At 38.4% G+C, this 16,157-nt stretch overlaps 1 protein-coding gene across 40 annotated transcripts in view; it reads right to left on the minus strand.

Moving 5' to 3' along the window:
* The window catches only part of HNRNPC (heterogeneous nuclear ribonucleoprotein C), a 55,855-nt gene extending 41,367 nt beyond the window's left edge, over positions 1-14,488 (minus strand). For 3 of the 40 annotated variants that reach the window (XM_043554272.1, XM_043554260.1, XM_043554237.1), the window contains exons 1-2: positions 14,081-14,224; positions 9,542-9,567 (exon numbers count right to left, since the gene is read on the minus strand). The gene's annotated coding sequence lies outside the window, so the exon portion shown is untranslated. Of the gene's footprint in view, positions 1-8,826; positions 10,062-13,407; positions 13,454-14,080 lie in introns of all 40 variants that reach the window. The other 37 variants (XM_043554271.1, XM_043554250.1, XM_043554273.1 and 34 more) reach the window with 31 other exon arrangements.
* Between the last annotated feature and the right edge of the window lie 1,669 nt (positions 14,489-16,157).

A 16,157-nucleotide genomic window follows, 5' to 3' on the forward strand; every position in this document is an offset into this window, starting at 1 on the left:
CCTTGATTTTTCTTCAACAACCACATTGCTTTCATAATTCGTCATTCTGCAAAGATAGCTTAATGCAACATTGCAATTCAAGGATTATAATGCACAGCTTGGCCTAGAATAAGCAAATATTTCTATAACCCACCCTCCCCCCACAAACAAGTTGTAATGGTTGAGTGCTTCCCTTCCACAAAGAGCAATTCAAAACTACATAAAATTTTAGGAAATGGGCATCTCTCAACCAAATTTTTCACTGGATATTGTGTTTCACAAATTCAAGGTATCTCATTAGTAGTCCCAACAGAGACAGGTACGTCTCTCCACATTTCAACCTTCATAATCAACTGTTGGCATTATTAAATAGTTACCTGTCAGTTTCAGTCAGTTACATCAGACTTAAGGAAATAAGGGGGTAAGGTAATGCCTGGCTGGCTCAGTGGGTAGAGCATGTGACTTGATCTGAGTTGTGTATTCAAGCCCCATGCTGGGTGCAGAGATTACTTAAAAATAAAAGAAAAAAAAAAGCAAACCTCAGCATTTTAGAAGTGTATTGTATTGTTCTTAAGTGTTTTTTCATTTATTTTTGGGAGACCCAGAGCATGAGTGGGGGAAGGGCAGAGAGGGAGACACAGAATCAAAAGCAGGTTCCAGGCTGAGCTTGTCAGCAGAGCCTGACACAGGGCTTGAACCCACAAGATGTGAAATCATGACCTGAGCCGAAGTCAGATGCTTAACCGACTGAGCCACCCAGGCAATCCCGTTTGTTTTTCCTAAAAAAGGGAAGGCTGCTACTTTCATTTATTTTTGAGAGAAGGGTGCCTGGGTGGCTCAGTGGGTTAAGTGTCTAGCTCTTGGTTTCAGCTAAGGTCATGATCTGGTTCATGGTTTCAAGCTCTGTGCTGACACTGTGAAGCCTGCTTGGGATTCTCTCTGCCCCATCCCCACTTGTTCTGTCTCTCACAAAAATAAACAAAAAATGATCTGAGGGAGAGAGACAGTGAGAGAAAGAGCGCGCGCACAAGAGTGAGGGAGGGGCAGAGAGAGAGAAAGAGAGACAGAGGGGGAGAGAATCTCAAGCAGGTTCTATGCTGTACAGAGCCTGATGTAAGGCTCCATCCCATGAATCACGACATCATGACATGAACCAAAATCAAGAGTCCGACCCTTAACCTACTGAACCACCCAGGCACCCCAAAGCCTATCATATTCTTTTTTTTTTTAATATATGAAATTTATTGTCAAACTGGTTTCCATACAACACCCAGTGCTCATCCCAAAAGACGCCCTCTTCAATGCTCATCACCTACCCTCCTCTCCCTCCCACCCCCCATAAACCCTCAGTTTGTTCTCAGTTTTTAAGAGTCTCTTATGCTTTGGCTCTCTCCCACTCTAACCTTTTTTTTTCCTTCCCCTCCCCCATGGGTTTCTGTTAAGTTTCTCAGGATCCACAAAAGAGTGAAAACATATGGTATCTGTCTTTCTCTGTTATAAACCTATCATATTCTTAACTAGACTAGCTTCTACATAGCAAAACTCCCCTTCAACAAACATCTACTCATTCTGGGAATTTTTTTTTAAATCTTCTTATTCTTGAGAGAGAGACAGAGTACAAGTGGGAGAGGAACAGAGAGAGGGAGACACAGAATCTGAGCTGTCAGCACAGAGCCCAGTGGGAGCTTGAAGTCACAGTTCAGTTCATGACCTGAGCTGAAGTCGGACGCTTAACCGACTGAGCCACCCTGGTGCCATTCTGGGGATGTTTTAAGCCATTTCAAAAAAAGAGGTTCCCAAATCTACAAGTATCAAACAAGTATTAGGAGTATGTAAAAGAATGCTTTTCACAGGAAAAGAAATAAGAGCGACATTTCATAATTACTTCAGTAAAGTCAATAAACCTTGACCAAACACTAAAACATCAAGGACACATGCAATATATATAAAATAATTAAAAAAAAAATACAGGAAGTACTTATTTCTAGTATCACTGAAAACCTATGTGCATAATAGTGACAAAATGGTTAAGGTGCACATGAACTCTTGATCAAGAGAACAGTATCTTTATACTTGAGATTAATGCTTTAAATATTAGGGATCTGTCTTAAATCAGCAATTTCCCTCAAGTGGTTCAGTAAATAACACTCAAAGAAAACGGTAACATGGCAATCTAGGTATATATACAATATATAATATACAATACTGTTTTGTATATCTGAATATTCTCTTTAAACATGGGGAAAAGGTAAAAATGTTCATAAGTATTATAGTCACAGATCCACATTGATAGGCAAAATTATGTTTTTCAAACATTTCTATTTTCAGCTATCATTTATCACCAACAAATATTTGATTACTAGCTTCAGTGGTATCCACTACTTATCTACCATTTATCAAATTACCCGTCTGAATTACTTGATTCTTAATCCTATTTGAGTCATTATTTCAATTTTTACATTTTTTTATATTGTATTACTGCAAATTCACATACCGTGATCCCCAACTTTCCCCTCAAACACCAAAAAACCCTCTTGCCACAAAGCCCATCAAAATGTCTACATCACAAGTAAGCAATAATAAGGGAATGCAAGTGGTCTAGACCAGTACTCTTCTTTGATGTGCCCATCAGTTCTAGGATAGGGCATAAAATTCTGTATTTCTATGAAACTTCCAGGTTATGATGATGATGATGATGACAATGATGATGATGATGATGTTGCTGCTGGAGCACAGACCATATTCTGAATAGCAAATAGAAAGTGTCAGTGATACTTATTCACAAGATTTCATTTCTTTTTTATCTTGCAATTGAGTTCCAACAAATTATACTTTTCAGTTATAAAATTTATACTATTTTATTTTACTTATTTTTTTTAGAGAGAAACAGAAAGAGCATGTCGGGGCAGGGGGGAAGCAGAGAGAGAAAGGAAGGCTTCATGCTCAATGCGGAGCCCACACGGTACTCAATCCCACAACTCTGGGATCATGACCTGAGCCAAAATCAAGAATTGGATGTTCAACTGACTGAGCCACCCAGGTGTGCCCAAAATATACTTTTTAAAGTCTACCATGGAGACAGGTATTTGGAAAATCAGTATTTTTCAGTATTTACCAATACTGTGCCTTTTTTTTTTAATGTTACACCCCAGCTGGATCTGGGGAACCACTCAGCTGTCAAATCAAATGTATTAGTTTTTATACAGTAATAGATATACATAATCACAGTCACTTAATGTAACAGACTGTAAATAATCAAATCAATAGAAGTCAGGCTGTCACCAAATGAGTTTGTCAAACTAATAATATTTGTCATAAAATTTTAATTTTTTATAAGGAAATAATTTTTAATAAGGAAATGAATTAAAGTTGCAACATTTTCCATCACTCAGACCTAAGCAGCTAGAACATGGGATTATACCTAAATTTGAGAACTGACAATAAGATGACCATCTTCTGTTACTCTGAACTCAATTTTATCACCTATGAGAAAAACTATGCCAAGATTCACTCAAATTAACAAAAAACTTTTCTCTAATAAAAGAACTTCTCTAAGTCCAGAAAGACCAAGCAAAAAAGTAAATCCTTGATTTACTTCAAAATAATGTGAAGCAGAGGGAGTAGATGCAGGTATAGGTGAAACAAGATTACACAAGGACTGTTAAAACTGGATCAAGTTCATGGAAACTGATTATATCCCTCTTTGTGTAAGTTCAAGAATTTTTCACAAAATTGAAACAGCATCAAATATCCACATACATATATGTAAAAATATAAAGCACTTATAAAATTTTAGTTTTAGGACTGTTCAATTGTGTATAAAAGGGAAAAATGGCAAGAACCTAAGTGCCCCAAATAGTTTTAAGTAAAATATTAAGTATGCAATGTATGCAGCTATTAAAATTCTTATATTATCTAATTTTATGTTAATATTATATTCACATTAAGAAATTTTTTCTACTTGAATGTTATGTGCTGTATGTATGACATGACTTTCTGAAAAGCCTATGTATGCATATTCCTGGAGAATAACTTTTTAAGAAAATGACAAAGTTCTTCCAAATTTTGTCTACAGCCCCATTCCAGGAAACACACAACCCATGTCCTCAAATTACAACTCAACTCATTCCACCACAGCCAAACCTATTTTTAGTTTTTTTTCTAATGTTATTTATTTTTGAGAGAGACAGAATTCAAGTGGGGGAGGGGTAGAGAGAGGGGGAGACAGATTCTGAATGAAGCAGGCTCCAGGCTCTGAGCTGTCAGTGCAGAGACCAGTGCAGGGCTCAAATTCTTGAACCACAGGAGATAAGTGACCTGAGCCCAAGTCACTTAACTGGATGACCCACCCAGTTGCCTCCAGCCAAACCTATCTTAAAACTGCATTTCAATTTAACTACAAAACTGTTTACTAAACCCCTATCATAGGCCTTAGCTATTTAACTTCAGTCACAGAATCTGAAGAATTGAAGCATTTCTACAAAAGGAGTTTTAAGTTTTTAAATTAGAAACGAAATAGTGTTGCTCATTATACTCCTCAGTCTAGGCACACAGCAAGTTTCCTTCCAACCCTAAATCCCTCCTTGCCCAGAGGTAATCAATGTTTTTTCACATGTAGCTTTCCAGATATTTCTCTCATACCTTTACGTAGAAGACAAAGTTCTTAATACGTGTGCTGTCAAAAAGTGCTCGAGTATTTAGTGGGGGAAAGCCTGAAGGGCCAAGAGAGGGAAAACACCAGTGAGGAGATGACCTTTGAGTGAAGTGAGGAACCTAATATTAGGAATGTCTCAGGGAAGAACATTCCAAGGAAAGGCTCTGAGACAGGACCATCTAGTGTGTTCAAGACTCAGTAAGGAGGCAACGTGGCTAGAGCATACTGTGTGTATACTATTGGTAAAGAGGAGCACAACAGATCATGTACTTTGTTAAATCACAGTGAATTTTTAACACTGAAAATAAGGAGCTATTAGTTGAGTTTCAAGAAGAAACTCCTTCAGGCAATACATTTTTCAAGCATTACATTTCAGTAGGACCAATGCAGCTACCACAACTGGTGGGAGGGGCAAAAAAAACCTAAACCTATTCCAATTGTGCACCAGACAATGACAGCTTGAAACTGGACCAAGGAACGGCAGTATGGGTCAATTCTTTTATTTTAAAGGAAGCACTGACAGTTATTTCACAAGGCCAAAGATAAGGTATGAGAGAAAACAGATAAGGATGGCTAACCAACATCTGACCTAAATTGACAGAAAAACTGGAGTTTCATTAACAGGCAACACTGGTTTGAGAGGATTGCAAGAGCCCAGGTTTGGACTTTTAAGTTGATACACTTAAAGGGAGTAGTCAGCCAGGCAGTTAAACAGATTGATTGGCAAGTCATTCAAAAGAGGCCGAGGCTGGTGATGGAACCATGGGAATAATTAGCTTATAAACGGTATAGAAAATCATCCGATTGAATGAAATGACCCAGAAACAGAACAAAAACCGGGAAGCTAAGTAAAAAAACGTTTCAAGGAGGAAAGTGGCTCCACTGGTTAAATCATACCAACTGGTCAAGTGTGATGAGGACTGAAAAAGACTGCTGCATTTGGCAACACAACCCTCTAGGATGTGTATTTTTTTAAACCATAAATACAATTATTTATTTGACTAAAACTCACTTTTAAAGTGTATTTACTTCCTCAAAAGAATACTGCCACATGCAAATATTTTATAAGATTATACCACAAAGCTACATCTAAGTAATTCATTACCTTGGACACTTCATTATGCCATTTAACATAAGTTAAAATATGTAACGATATTTAGTTGGACACTCTCTAAAAATGGAGGTCCAACACAATTGGGTGAGGGTACTTTAACCCAATAAAGATTTGTTTTCCATAAATACTTCAATATGTCAAGTAAAGGTCAACCTAGTATGATTAAGAGTTGAAATCTGTAGGCCTAACTGCCTGAGTTAAACCCATGTGTCACCATTTACTAAGTATGTCTAACTGGGCAAATTTTAAAAATTCTGTGCTTCAATATTCTCATCTCCAAAATGTGAATACTTAAACAAAGATTACGATGATGATTAAAAAAGTTCACACAAGGGTGCCTGGGTGGCTCAGTTGGTTAGGCATCTCACTCTTGACTTTGGCTCAGGTCGTGACCCCAAGGTCGTGGGATCTAGCCCTGCTCTGTGCTGAGCATGGAGCCTGCTTAAGTTTCTCTCTGCCCCCTCCCCCTCTAAAATAAATTAAGAAAGGTTACAAGAACTTTAACACTGATGAACACAAACATGGTAAAGTGTCCATATTATCGCTTCCAAAAGGAAAAAACTGTGTGTCTACTTCATTTTTCTTTTCAAATAGGGAAGCAATCCTATCATGTCTGAACCAAAGGGGTTGTCAGAGAAGTAACCAGTTAATTCCTACAATCTGATCAACCTGCCATCTTCAAACAACTTACATCTGCTCAGTAATACATGCCCCAAAAAAACTCATTTGAAAAACCTGGGCAAGTAGGATTATGTGCTTTTTTTAAGAGATTAACCAGATAGTGACCATTCTGATTGGCTACTCTGGTAACTCTTCTAATTTATTGTCCTCTTTGAACTTTGTCCTCATTACTAACATTCCCCATACAATAGCCAGAAGGAAATTCCAAAGAAATAGGATCTCAGCATTCTCAAGTTCCTTCAAAAGACTCCTTTTCTTCCCAAAATAATCTAGATATTAAATGTGGCCCTACAAGGACCTATATACTATGCTTGGTACTTGCCTATCTTTCCAATTATTTCTTGCTCTGTAGCCAAGTTTTTTCTCCCAATAATCTGTGCTTTTAGGTAGGATAATCCACTTCCAGATCTTAATTTCAACACTAATTCCTTTAAGGTCTCTCACTGGCAGCACCCTCCCACCTCCATATTCTAAATTTGGTTCTCTTCCTATCATCTCACTCTGTTCTTTTCCTTCTAGATTATAAAATGCTCAATGATCTATAATAACAAAGAGGGCTAGGGAACAATGTTTTGTTCATCCCTATATGCCCCAGCCTAACAGTGATTTTCAGAATAAGCACTCAAATGTCTACCTCACAAAGCAGTATTTAAATTGCTTTCTCCTACTCTTAACTCTAATCTCCTTTTGTTTACCCAACATCTATCAGCTCCTCTCTAATCCCAATTACACTGCTTTTGAGGAGGCCAGCTCATTATTTTTCTGTGTACTTGAATATCTTCTCGCCTGCTTCTAATCTCACTCTCCTCTAAGCCATTTCCACACTATTAGATTTCTAAAATGAAAATCTGATCTCACTCCCCAGTTTAAAACCTCAATAGCTCACCAATGGTTTTGGTTAAAATAACAACTCCCTGGCATGGCATTAAAATTTTTATAATCTGGCATTATTAATTCTAAGCTTCACTTCAGTTCCTTCTCTTAGAAGCATTTCTTGACTGGGGCACCTGGGTAGCTCAGATTGGTTGAGCACCTGACTTTGGCTCAGGTCATGATCTCATGGTTTGTGATTTCGAGCCCTACATGGGGCTCCCTGCCCAGATCAGGGAAGAGGCTGCTTCAGATTCTCTATCTCTCTCTGCCCCTCTCCTCCCTGCACACTCTACCATTAAAAAAAAAATTTTTTTTTAAAGCAGCATTTCCTGACCTTTTAAGAGTCAATGAGGTACTCATTTTTGCATACTTTTTATTAGAATCTATGTTTCCCTCTTAATCACATGGTGACATCTCATTCACCCATTTCCCTCACAAGGTTATGAGTCCCTGAAGAACTACACCTTTTTGTGTCTCCCAAACTGTAACACAAGATAAATTTGTAGCATGAACAGGAAAGAGCATATAGCGAACAGAAACCACACAATGACAATGACAGAGAGTTAACAGGTAAAAATAGCTTCCCTACAATAAAGGCCTTCAATAGTACTTGGACCTATTAAAATTTTCCATTCCTGTTCCGTATAACCTCAGGACAGTTCATAGAACTTTCTCCCATTCTGGTTTACTTTGAGGATGTCTTCAGTGTTCACTTTAATTGGACTTTATTCTTTTAGTACAAGCAAGGGATGTATGTTAATGACCCTAGTACCACACAGCATTCAATAATGCCTTTAAAAAACCATTTTACTTTTTAACCTCAGTTCAAAATCTACTAGAGCAACTCTAAAGTGAGTTATCAAAATATTCCACTGTTGTCAGTAAAATACTAGACGATGCTAAATTTCTTAAGTCTTTAGGTTCTCATTCCTTCCTAGTACTCTTGGGAACACACCAGATTCCCCAACATTTAGCTGGGTCCCAAGTTATCACTGAAAGAGGTCAGCCCCAGATCTTTCCTCATTTGGATACAGGTTAGATTTCACTTTCTGAGATTAAAAAGCCTAGCTATCCTTTTTTAAAAAAACTCCCAGTGAGACAGCATTTATTATTACAGGATGTTTCTTACAGCTTGATTCACGTTAAATTTTATTAAGAATAAACAGAATACAATCCACAACCCAAGGAAGATTACTCCGAATGACACTAATTTGCAATAATCTAAGGAAAAAAAAACCACGTAGTATGTCCACGTCTTGTTGCTAATAAAAACAAGCCATTTTCATTCTAAAGTATATGTAACCTTCAGCTGCTCTTTCCAAATACCAAAATTCCTCAGCCCAATTACAAACTCATAATTCCATCATGGTTTACAAAAAACTGAGATGGCATCCCTTGGGAAACATCTGAGATACACAAAAATCTCAACCTAAGCACTTCCAGAAGCTACCACCTACACCGTATCAACTAGACTTAAAGGGGTGTATTTCCTAGTCTTTGCAATGAAACCAAGTGGACCTCACACCTCTTACCATCACCCAGGAAGGGTGTGCATCTGTTCCGAAGGCCCCCCTGGCTCCAGGTCATCCTGGCTGCTGCTGTTCCAGGCTGGGCATCCATGTTGCTGCAGCTTGTGGTTTGTGAGGGGTAGTAGTGTACAGGAAAAGCAGGATGGGATTTCAAGGGAAACAGGAGGAAGATGGCTTTCTGGGAAAATGCCATCACCATTATAGGTGTTAAGTAGTACCACACACATTTTATTGCAGCACAGTTTAAAAATTTAACAAATGAAAGATTAAAAATAAAAAAACAAAAATAAAAAATTAAAAATACAGACGTCCAGAGATGCTCTAAAACAGTTAAGTTAAAGATCAGGAAAAATAAGGTCACAGACTTAACAGCCAGTAAAATTCTTTCGAGCGTGGGGAAGGGGATGAGGGCAAGGGTGGGGTTGGGAGAGAAAAGGTTTATGTGAACAATCCACTTAAAAATGCTAATGCCTTCACTTTCTCTCCCAAGATGTAAAACTCCAAAGTCAATCAGGAGGCCGGAGAAATTCTTATGAACATTCAGAAAAACTCGATTTTAATCCGGTTAAAAATCATCAGTGTCATCATCATCATCATCATCACCATCATAAGTATAATAATAATAAATAATAATAGTAACTAGTAACAACAATAAAAAGGAAATCAGCGGAAAGTCAGGAAAAATGTAAAAAAAAAATTGGAATAACTTACTGTAGCTGAAGATCAAAAAAATCTCACTGTAAAAAACAAAAATAAAAATAGCCCAGATTAGAAAAACGGGAGGTGCAAAAATGTCAAGTCAGTAAAGTTCATTTCTTTTCTTTCTCCAAAAGCAGTTTCCACAAAAACCGCAAGGGTAAAGTTCTCAGTAGCAGACAAGCAAAGCCCTTTCCACATCATCAATCAATCTTAAAAATACACGAGGAAGTAGAGAGGTCAGTTTATGAGAGGCTAAAAGGCTCCTCCTCCTCTAACCCAACTGCTGCAGAAAAAATAGAAATAGAAATTTTAAAAATTACATCTTAAATCCAAGGCCCGTTTTTGGAAACAATTAAAAAAAAAAACACCTGTAAATTTGCCGTAGTGCACACCAAGTTGCATCATTATGTTTAAAATGTCTTTATAAAATCAGTTTTGGAATGGGAATGTGTGTGTTCTGGAAGGGTGGGGAAGGGAGGTTAAAAATCAAAGCTGAGCTCCAGTGAGTAGGGATGGGGTTCGCCTTGCTGCCCTGTGAAAGGAGAAGGGACAGATTGAGTCAGAGTTCCTCAGAAATGTTGTGCCCTAAACCCCCAAGACAGAAACATCTGTCCACTGCATCTAAAACATTTTGGTAAAGCATAACATTACACTGGGATGGGAAAGCCTCTACAGAACCATCCCCTCCTCCAGTGACTGTCTTCACAATTCTTCAATTATCAGTAGGTGACTAAAATTTACTAAATATATGCCTATATTCCCAAAAGGGTCTAAAAAAACAAAAATCTACAACTGAATGTTCATCTTGAACATCAGCAGTTTGGGCAAAGAAATTATAGAAAAACCAGGCCAAAAGAGATGAAGAAGTGAGCATAAGTCAAATGTCAAGATTATGAAGGGGGAATGGTCTACCATGAAGATACATACTAGAGATGACATCTATTCTCAAAACTAGTAAATGATCGAACTACAAGACCTGGTAGATTCTACAAAAAGGGGAAAGATGTTTTAAATAAGAAGCACATCATAAAAATAAATAAGGAGCTCATCATTTCACTCACTGACAATAGAAAAACCACAAATGAAGGACAAGATTATTAGAGCTACTGAATATTTAATGTCATAAAATGGGTGAAAAATAAATTGTGGTCCTTGAGGAATTTGTTTCTGTGGTCCCACTGTTTGTAAGCCAGTATACATAGCTAATTCCAAGATATGAAATCCAAGAATCTGATACATGACACCCACTGAAACATACATGACCAGATTGGCTGTTTCATCAGGTAAGATTTGAAATTAGATTGTAGATCTTCTGACCAAATAAGGAACGGTTGCCCTCACATTTCAGTATTCAGCCAAATGTCAGTAAACTAAAACATCTTATGCTGAGCTTTTAAAGTGTTCCTTACATCAATTATGTGTCAATGACTACAGCAACAGAACAGATACTAAACCTCTAAAATTTTAACTTTTTCAAAGCAGACTAGTTGAGGCATGACAAGGAAGTTACTTTTATACTTGGACTGATGTGTTAAATTGTACAAACTACAGGGGTGTGTGGCTGGCGCAGTCAGAGGAGCATGTGACTCTCGATCTCAGGCCTGTGGGTTGAAAACACCACACTGGGTGTAGAGATTAAAAATAAAATCTTTTAAAAAAAATTACACAAACTATGAAAACAGAAGTTAATATGAAAAGCATTCACAATTCTGAAAGTCTTCCAAAATGTTATGTTAAATAGATGAGCTATCAACACATAAAAAAATAAATAACTTTAGTGCCTAATTATACCTAGAGAATACTTTGTCCAACCTCTGGGAGGTTTGGATCCCTTCTTCTAAAGCACTATTCTCAAAGTGAGGGCTGCGAACCAGCACCAAGTGGCACTTATTAGAAATGCAAATTCTCAGGGCCCACACCAGACTTAATTAGAAACTCTGGTGGTGGAGAGCCTTGAAAACTATTTCAACTGTTCTTCCCCTCGCTAATTCTAATGTCAGTTCACATTTAAGAACCACTATGAGAGCTTAATGGGTACCCCTTTAGGTATGAGCACTATAAAATAAATCTAAGATCATAACCTATCATAGTAATTGCACCAAGAGAATTAAAAAACTGTATAGTAATCCTTTTCCCCTTAACACACCCCAACTTTCTATTATCTAAGAAAATACATGCAGTTATACTACATCTAATAACTAATAGTACTAGCAGTTCTCACCAATTCTCTAACTTATCTAATATGTACAAAATCATCATCTTCCCTGATCCCTATGAGTATACTTATTAAGCATGAGTAATGCACTCCAGATAATTAACAAAACTCTTTCAAGACAAAAAAAAAAATGTAAGGTAGAAAACAATTACTAATATACAAAAACTGCTTTTAATAAAACCTTCTGTACACTTTTCAGCCTCCATACAACAAATTACAAGTAGAAATCAGACATGAAAATAGGTAAGATGTCTAAGCCCCCTTGTTAAGTATAAAACTGAAAGCCATAAGGTTTAAATGATTTGCTAACGCAATAAAGAGGGTGGGGGAGATAGGGAATAAAGTCTAGTTCTCTTAACTATGTCACTCCCCAGTTAACACATTAGACAATAACCACTTAATGTAATCTTTAATATTACAATAATGAACTGTGTTGGATTTATACTTTTGTTCTTACAGCAGTCCCATTCAAAACAAAGTCGCATATGAAACCCAGTGAAGACCTCCTCACAAATAACAAGGAATATTTAAATTCTCTACAGAAGAAAACAGCAACCACCACCAAGCATTCCCCTGCTATGGGCATGGGAAACACCAGACAGTCAGGAGAACTGCAACTTAGTCACCCTTCTTAAACCCTTCCTCTTTAGCCATATGAAAATGCTACTAAATCCTACGAATCTAAAAACACCTCTAAAATTGTTTCAGACATGAATTCTGGGGTCAAATCTTCCCAGCTGGATACTAAAGTAATTGCTTCCTTGGTACATGCTGATCCTAAGAAACCCCATATTTCTAACACCTCAAGGCAAGAAAAGAGCACTTCAATTAATTTCACTTCTTACCAATAACTGCTATTAAATATTCTTCACATTTCTCTATTTGTCAACGACTTAACCAATCACTACCCTTATCTCATTTCTAACAGTTCTGCAGTGATAAACTTTAGTTTTATGCCCATTTAATATACGTTTACGTTTTTAATGGGCAATGCTTTTAATCCCTATTACAGTATCTACAGAGTGAGGGAATTAACAAATGCATCATTATTCCTGGTAAAAGTACTTTTACCTTCTGTCTCCTGAAGGATTAATTTACCCTGCAGTATTGGTTTAAATTTTGCTTAGTAAGTTTTTGTAACACATCATAAAAAATAAAATCAACTAAATCTTCCCCTTCCCACAGGATTAAGACAAAGTGGTTTCTTGGATAAGTGAATGTGATACCTAGAAACTTAGGTAATTTTTATAAATTTTGTGAACATTTTTAGTAAATTTCAGGATCTAAAAAGTAGGCACTATAATAGTTTCTTAATAAAAAAGATTTCGATATTTGGGAAAAATTATTGCCAGAATATCCTGAAAATCAAATTTTAAGTTTATTTTAGAATGTTAAATTAATAACAGCTGCAATTCTCGTAACTAATATTTTCCCCAAGTGCAGTTTGGAAATTTCCAGTTACCGCTAGTGGTTGCTGTAATTAGTTTCTTGTAAAGATTCAAATATAGTACTTTTAATACCTACTATTCCAATAGCTAGGTAAAGCCACTTGACTAACCAACCTAGTGGTCAAATTCCTTAGTTCCGCTACTGACTTAGTATGACCCTAGTAACCGACACTCTAGAGCCTCAGTTTCTGTCTGAGAAAGATAGTAGTACCTACCTCAAGCAAAGTTCCACTAACTTATATATTTCAAGTGATTTGTAACCTGCAGATAAAAAGTAAGCCAGCTTTAATTATTACTGTTAATATGCAAACGATCACAATTTAAAAAAAAATAGAATTGAAAATAACTACTTCGAGGTCCGCCATTGCTCAGAGAGGTGTAAAAAAGTAATCGGCAAAACGTTAAATCTATTGTTATATTTACTACTCATACCCTGCGGCACGCTCCAGAATTTAAAGGCTTGCGGTACAAGATTTACTCAGTAACCCTTACCCATCCCCCGCCCAATTTTTAAATTTAACAGGAGGCAGCGACACTACAGGAACTTCCACTGCAATAAGAAGCATCTCGATCTTCCCTTTCATATCTCTCCTGGAGTCCTCATGGTCGTAGAAAATGAAAGGAAGCAGCCGTTAACACAGAAAGAGCGAAAAAGAAAAAGGACATTTCCCCTGCCGATTGTGGCCCAGAGGACACCAGGTTAAATCTACGCAAGGGCTGAGGCCTATAAAACTCGGTCTTGCATAAAACCTAATGGCCCAACGCAAACTGAATAAATGGGGGCCTAGTTACTCTACCGAGGGTAGGGTTCCCTCGTCTTCTCTCCCACACCCCTTCGCGCTCCGGGAAGATCCCAGCATCTGCCCTGCTTCCGCCCCCTCCACTTACCAGGAGGGGGGAGGGAGAAGGGATTCGATTCTGAATCTCCTACTCCCGAGTTCTACGTGGAGAAGCCAACTGCTGCTCGAGGTCGACAACGCGGCCGCAACCGCTCAGTCTTCGTCTCTTCACAAAATGGCCCCCGAGTCTCCTCTGCCGCCGAGGCGAAGGCCTAGCCCCCGCCCCGCTCCCGAGAATCCTGCTATTGGCTGCGACTTTTCTCGCTCCCGCTTCTAATTAGACAGTTCTACTGCTCTTCACAACGCTGCCCAATCACAACCAGTAGTGGGTTAGACTATTCGGGAGAATTTCCACATGCGTGGGAGAAACTAGTTTGTAAATGGCTACTTTTCCTGTCATTTATCACCTGAGAAGTGCTTATTGGTCACTGTACCTGACGAAGCGCTGGGTGGAAACTCGTCTTTGTATCGCGCACCGCTTCACATCCGGGTATCCGGGAGGTCTGATTGGCGGCCGCATTCTCCTATCTCTGCTCCTTAGATCTCCAAGTAGAAGGCCCGCCCAGATCTCGGAATTCCCGCGGCGTGGGGGCGGGGAAGGATTGAGGGATTTTTTTAGATAGCAGGCTGGAAGGAACTGCCCTAGCCTCGGGTCAAGGAAAAAGGTGACGCACCTACTGAATCCTCCACCGAATGTGGGTAAAGAGAGGACTTTTCTTAGAGAGGAAAGGGAGCAATGAGGACCAGCCTGCCGAAAACAAACCAGCCCTGCAGTTTTTCCAACCCAAGTCCCTTCTCAGTTCTAGACCCGAATGTCAGCCCTTTCCTGGACAGCTCCACTTGTCAGCCTGTCAAGCCTTGCTTCAGACAACCCATATCTCAGCCAAACCAACTAACTTCCTTATTCCTTTCCACTACAAAAAGTAAAGAAGTCCAAAGTGCTGGCCTGGAATACTAGGCCCACCCTCTGGCCTCAAGTCATCCTGCTGATACCCTAGTGCCAACCAAATTGGCTTATCCCTCCATCTCCCCTCACCATCCAAATCTGGTCCCTCAAGTCCCCTCATCCTGAAATGGCCTACCACCTACTCCCTGGGGTTACCGCCTGCCAGTCCCTCTGGTTATATTATAGCAGCCATGAACGCAATCAAAATAGCTCCAGCTCTACCAAGAATGGGGGAGATTTCTTTACACAGTTAAGGAAAGGAGGATGCAGAACACCTGATAATGTGATTTCATCTGTATCCATCTTAAGGGGGTAAATGTATAAGTGAATGCAGTTTTATGCATTAGTTTTGAATTAATTCTGAATTGCAGAGAGATTCACAATGAAGCTAGCTGTTAACCTGTCAAATGACAAAACAATTTATTAACTAGCTTGATGTCTTTCCTTCAAGAGAAAACAATCCACGGATTGGGAGAATACGGTGCCTCACAAGCAATGTCTACCCGGGACGTTTGTTTGGGCAACAGCGACTTTTACGTAGCATTAGAAGAGGCAACTCAGAAACAGGATTGGGGTTGCATATCTGACCTTATTTAGAAAGGTCAAGGAAAAAGAAACAAGTTTAGAGGCCAGAGCTGGCTTGACGTTTGGGGATTGGCTAACAGAGTATATAGCGTTTCCGGTCAAGCAGAATTTATAGGGTACACCTGGAAGGAGGGACTCCATCTTGGATCTAGAAATTTATTTCAACATGCCCTTGGGGAGCAAACTTTATCTTTTTCAGTGGTATGCCTTGTTATACTGCTTGAATTTTTTGGCTATATGCTTTTAAGCAAATTTGGAAACAATCTAAGCATGTAAAAAAACATAATTGTTAACATAGTTCTCTTCCTGGTGGGAGAATTACAGGCACTTTTTGTTTTATTTGTTGGGTTGTTTGTTTGTTTTACTTGTTCTTTTCTGTATTTTCCAAATTGTCAACTTTAAACAAGTAACCAGAGGAAAACATCCTACAAGTGCTTGAAGCCTCAGCTCAAGCTGAGGTTGCCTTTGAAACTCTCTCATAGTGCTGTGGTTAATTTTACAGTCTTGTCCTGGATGGTAAGTTGTTTTGTTTTGTTTTGTTTTTCTTAATTTTTATTATTGAAGTATAATTGACAATGTATTCATTTCAGGTGCA

This window comes from Prionailurus bengalensis, chromosome B3 (assembly GCF_016509475.1).
Source record: "Prionailurus bengalensis isolate Pbe53 chromosome B3, Fcat_Pben_1.1_paternal_pri, whole genome shotgun sequence".
Lineage (NCBI taxonomy): Eukaryota > Metazoa > Chordata > Mammalia > Carnivora > Felidae > Prionailurus > Prionailurus bengalensis.